We start from the raw sequence: 6,225 nt of genomic DNA, 5'->3' as shown, positions 1-6,225 counted from the left end.
TTAACATTGGAACTCCATCACACATTCTACTTATTACCAAACTTTGAAGTAGAAATTTTTCTTTCAATTAGTGGAATGGTATGGAGGGCTTATGACAGAATTCCAAGTTTGTAGTGAATTCATTTTGAAGTTACTAACTCCTCTGCACTTTTTCTTCTCTCTCTTATAACTCAAATCTCTAAGAACTGAAATTTGAGTTCAGTAAATCTGTCTTCAACTCTGTTTTAGACTGTAGCTTTACTACTCTTCTAGGTTTTAAATTTAAACACAACTGATGCACAGGAAGTGCTCAACTCAACTAGTATTGGTATCAGTCATTAAAATTTACAGGGTATATGGAGTGTATTGATTAATCTTGCAAGTCTGGTGAATTTAAGTGGGATTTTTTTTTCTATATTTAAGCTTAAGGGACAGAAGTGAAATTGCAAGATATGAGAATGCACAGGTTGGCTGGAATAAATTATGAAATGTATTAATTATTGCTGTTAGGAATTATGGATATTTTTTGTTTGTTATGGAAAATCATTAAAGTTTTTGCTTTAGATATGAAGTAAACTGAAAGTTCTTTCTAATCAGCAATCATATATAGAACTGTTTTAGTTACCTGGAGATAAAAATGTCAATAGAGTGATTATGGTAAATCACATAAGAAAGAAAAAGTTCGAGATGAACATTATGTTGTACACTTACAGTCCCAGCAATTTGGGAGGCTGAAACAGAAGGGTTACAAATTTGAGACCATCTTGGGCAAATGTATCTTAGGGAAAGCCTGTTTCAAAATAAAACAAATATAAAAAGATCTGGGAATGTAGCTCATTGTAAAGACCTTGTTTCCAATCCCCAGTATCATAAAAAAATAGCGCAATGAAACAAGGCAGTGATGTTGAAAATAAGTAGGTGGAGGTTACATGAGAATCACTGCATGCTTTGAATGAGTGGAACTAGAAAAATGACAGGATCAAGCAGAGAGAAGAGGAAGAGATGAATAGCTGCCATCAATTACAAGCTACGCCACTAATCACAGCGTCACACCTTTCACAACCTCTGCCCTAGCAATTCATTGAGATTAAAGGCAGGTATAGAGGACTAAGTACGATGGATGAAGATTCACAACTATTTTTTTGGAGCAATGAAAGATCTCTTAAAGTCTGGGAATAGAAAACACCAGGAAACTGATCTGTTTTTTGGTTTGTTTGTTTGTTTGTTTTGTTTTATTTGGTTTTGTTTTGTTTTATTTTGTACCAGAATCAAATCTGGGACCTTGCACTTGAGAGGCAGGCGGCAGCATCACTGAGCTAAATCTGTGGCCTGATCGGTTTCCTCTTTTAATGTTATTTTATATAATATAGAAAATCTATAATAAAATGTGCACCATAAAAGTATACTTAAAGTATAAATAAAGTATACTTAAGTATGAATTTAATTTATTTCGTATTTTGTGTTCATTCTTGTTACTTAATAAGTAAATTGGTAGTGACATTAAGTATATACACAGTTTAAAATATATTATAGGGGGCTATAAGTTGAAAATTCTAAAAGCAAATAAACTTCTTCATTACATTTACAAAATTCTGAATTATTGTTATGTTTCCATTCTTCCAGAGAAGGTAAGATTTGGATACACCCAAGATTTGACCATCTTAAAGGTTAAAAGGGAGGCTAAGTAATCTTTTAGAAAGCTCATAAAATTTCTCCCTACTTAGTAAAACAGCTGCTGCTTCTGACTGCTTCAGTTTATGGCTGAATAAAAATTAAATACATGATACCCTGAAGAAAATTTTTCAGTTACATAAAATGAATAAACCATGATGACAGAACAAACTGACAACTTACCACACCAACACACGCACGAAATAATTTATACTATTTTATTTTCTTCCATCTTTACTTTAAGAAATAGCTACAAACTATAGATTAGAAAAGATAGAACATTTTTATACACTGCCTCCGAATTATGTGACAATTAATGTAGTCATTTAAGTGGCGATGTAAATATATTCCTAGTATCACTGGAAGTGAAACACTGACTATATTCTTGTGCTTTTGCTTCTCCCATTCTATGTAGCTACCAAAGGCTTGCAAAAACCTACGATAATGGAAGTGATTAATCTTACTAGCATGAAAGATGGTAATATTTAATAAATGTAAATCAAATGCTGTATCTATGATTTGCACATTATAAGCAATCGTTATTTTAATCTTGTACCCATATGTACCATTCTTTTATCTATAGTTCCAGCCTAAGTATGACTTGGGCTGTCCTTCCCTAAAATGTGTTCTTCTGCCTTATTTCAGTAAATTCAGCCTAGAAATTATACACTCTAATCCTGTAGCAGAATCTTAATTACTGTCCAGTTTATAATCTCAATCTCAGCATTTTCTCTAATAATGGGTATCTTTCTTTTTTATTAAAGTTTCACATCTTAACAGAGCCTCTGCTTTCTTGGGAGTAGGCCAATTTAAGGAAAGGTGAAACTGCTAGTGTTTTTTGCTCGCTCCACCTCCACTTTACTGCTCTCTCCGCCTCTGTTGGTATAAATATCTTATCTATCCCTGGTACTGGTACTAGGCATCGTTGTGGTAGGAACGTGTCTACTGTATTCCATCTGGTATAAAAGCACAAATTATTCTGGCATATCTGGCGCATCAAGTTTTCTTGCTCAGCATCCGGTTTCACTTCATTTGTCCCTAAGTCTCTGCAGTGTAGAGAGAGACTCACCCCCTCATTCCCTGCCAGTAAGCTTTGCTGCTATGTCACTGGAGAGGTGTGGTACCTAGACTTAACTAAGTAAGCAAATCAACAGTTCCTCTTCAATAATCCCCATGTTTCCTTGGGCATAATCTCAGGACCGAGGTGGGTGCTCCTGTACACACCTGGTGAGGGGCTCAAAAAAGGAATAGTTCCAATCTTTCTGAGCTTCTTTCTGTGTCAGGACATTTTCATAGTTAGCAAAGGGAAGTTTGGCCAATGTCATGCTTTAAAAGCATGGATGAGGAATGAGGAATAGTTCTGTGGCTATTTTCAGAATTACCCAAATCATTATTAAGCAAGTATATTAAGTATCCTCCGTACTATAATAATACAGAGTGGAAAGTAGATTAGAGGATACATCTTAAAAAAATAAAAGGACTAACATGTTACACTGGGCATTCTATGGTACAATTTAACTGCAGATAAGGGGGCAATAAGCAAGTTATTTAAGCTTGATTAAATTCTGCTTTTGCTAAACTTGTTAAAAATCTATGACAATCAGACTGGCAGAGTATAAAGAAAGAAAAGCATTTTGATGACTATAATATGTAATACCATATTACAATGCCTCATGGAATCAGTATATATACAACTACAATCTTCGTCCATAAATTCTATAATTATATTAAAATATTTTCTATTCCCTTCATATATCATATTTTCTAATGTAAAAGATTTCTCTGATTTTCACAAATTTATAATTTATGTTACTTACATATACATCAAAGTTCCTACCAGCTTGCCACACTATTTTCAAGATTCTGATTATTAGTTGTTATTTGAATATATATTACCATTTAATCTGACCTTTGCCTTAAGAAGCAGTTCTGATTTGGAGACATGTAGTTTATTAAATCCTATTTTTCTTATTCAGTAGCTCAGGAAATTATTGCTTTCTACAAATAGCCAATTTTATTTTTGGAAAGAAAGTAAAGGAGTCAAGGTCACCTTACTACACTAAAAAATGTCTGATAATTTACCACGAGCAACTTAAAATACTTAGGGTTCATACTGCTGAGAACATGCCATTTACATTTCATGATTCTGAATTCCTGCAATGATTCTGAATTCCGTGTGTGTGTGTGTGTGTGTGTGTGTGTGTGTGTGTGTGTGAAATTAGTACATCAAAAGAATTTTCAATAATTTAAAATGCCAGAGCAGATGTTTAAATCTGATTATCTAGGTAATTCATTATTTGCATCAATTTAAGAATAGTATTGTAAGATTTGTCAGTGACAAGTATATTTCTATCTTATATAAAAATATAAAGAAGTTGGGTTAGGTACTTTGGTATTTCTGACAGGCATTTTCTCACTTCTCCCATAGTCTCAAAGTCCTTGATTTTCATGCCTCCATATGTGCAACATGACATCGACTCTCTTCTGCATACCACTCTGACTGTCACTGATACCACATGACAAAATGAAAAACGTGGGTTATATTTGCCTTTGGCAGTCACAGAAACTCCTAGTTCAGATGGTTTCAACAGTACCTACAAATCAGGATCATATGTATAGTGTCTGAAATACTATTCAAAAATGGGGAAATAAGGCAAAAGTTTGATGATATGTCTTTTCAGTATTGCATATAGACAAAGATTATTGAAAATTATATAAAGGGGTGTACTTAGCTTGAGTCACTATTTATCATTAGTTAAACTCTAAGGAGCAGTGAAGTTATAGATTAGCTTGCAAATTTCTGTCTCATACAGATACAAATAATTTGTCTGTGGATCGTACGGCCCTAGAGATTATGTTCAATAGCTGGAGATGACAGTGGCCAGTTTCTTTCAACTTAGCTGGCAACCTTGTTCTCTTGTAAGCAGCCTAGCTTCTTAGGTTGAAGTGAATCAGTCTTATTTTTATTAATATGGTTAATATATGACACAAATGAAACCTTATTGAATTTAATAAAATTTTGACATGTTTTTTTGCCTAAAAGTCATGATTTTAAGCTATTTGAGAATTCTAATTGAACAAAAGCTTTCGAACCGTGTGGACCTCTGAGCCAATTGATAAGCGTCTACCTCCGGAGACCACTATTGCCAAGTCCATAGGTTTTCTAGGATGACATTTTAAAAAGAGTAAAAAAAAGATAGTCCATGAAAGATGTGTTATGTGCTCTACTTGTACGGGGCTCATGCTTCAGCCTTGTTAATTGGCTTCATGTCCTGCACCTTTGTTGCCCTTCATGAGTCATGTATTTCTCCTGGGAGTTCTCCGCTATGCAGCTACCTGCAACCTACAGAAACTTCATTTCCTAGGGCCGGGATTTAGCTCAGTGGTTCGGTGGTGGCCTGCCTTGCAAGCACAAGGACCAGAGTTCAATCTACGGTACCAAAACAAAACAAACAAACAAACAAGCAAAAAACAACTTCATTTCTCTTCCCTTGTAATCTGATGATATGCTTCTCACATTTCTACTTTGTACTAAACCTTGTTCCGGTCTCACACTCTCATTAAAGCACCATTCACTTAGGTAGGAAATCTTATCCTAGTCATTTCTCTTCAGATAGCTCTCAGTTTACTGACAAGAAGAGGAGGCAGACAAAATGGAAATATGTTGCCAAAGCATTGAGGAGTGAGCAAATATTGTAAAAACCAGCTAAAATATTAAAAGATAAAATCATCAAATTTGTACCAAGGCAAACAATTTCACCTGATAAAAAGAAAAGTGAGGATCGCTTTGAAAATGAGTAGGATAGAAAATAAGATAAGGAATAATAAAATCAGGAGAAGCCTTGTGTATCTGTTTATTAAAATGTTTCAATTAGAGGAACTGACTTCAGTCTCTTTATGCCAGTTTCCAAATGCTGTGTCTTTGAAAAAGTAAAAATCTTTTATTTAAGTAAATTATTTTAATGGCTTTAAAAACCAACTGAGTCTACACACTAAGTATATAATTTTTACCTTATACATTGTCTTACACATTGTGAAGGAAATTAAATAACAAATATGTTCCTCACTATCCAGTGAAATTTAGGGGGAAAGTAATTTCCAGTTATACTATGGTTAGGAGTAAATGAAGAATCATACTTCTCAATTTAGCTCTTAATATGGAATAAAACACGCCTTTTTTCATCATCTCTTGAGGGGATATTTCAGATTCACTGGAGAACTACTAGATAAAAGAACGTGACAAACTTTTTGTAGATTTTCTTCAAAGGAGAACTTATTTTTGAAAGCATGAGGGTATTTTTCCAGTTCATGTGAATTACATTCCTTTTCTGTGTCAGAGTCCCGACCCACTCCTGTGTTATGCCTTGCTTTTTTCCCCAGTCTTTTCTGCTTTCTTTTCATCTTTCCCCTTGTTAAAGTTGTATCTTCTGTACAGGATTAAATCTGAAGATTTTAAACATTTTTTTCAGGTTTTCTTAAATCAAGTGTAGTTGCAATCAGGTAACAAAAGGGGTGATGGACCTAAAGAATGAAGTAAAAAGAGGGCCATGCCAAAAAAAAAAAAAAAAAAAAAAA

Source organism: Fukomys damarensis, unplaced genomic scaffold (genome assembly GCF_012274545.1).
Source record: "Fukomys damarensis isolate Sample0158 unplaced genomic scaffold, DMR_v1.0_HiC HiC_scaffold_12, whole genome shotgun sequence".
NCBI classification, from domain to species: Eukaryota; Metazoa; Chordata; class Mammalia; order Rodentia; family Bathyergidae; genus Fukomys; species Fukomys damarensis.
Note: the sequence above shows the minus strand (reverse complement) of the source record.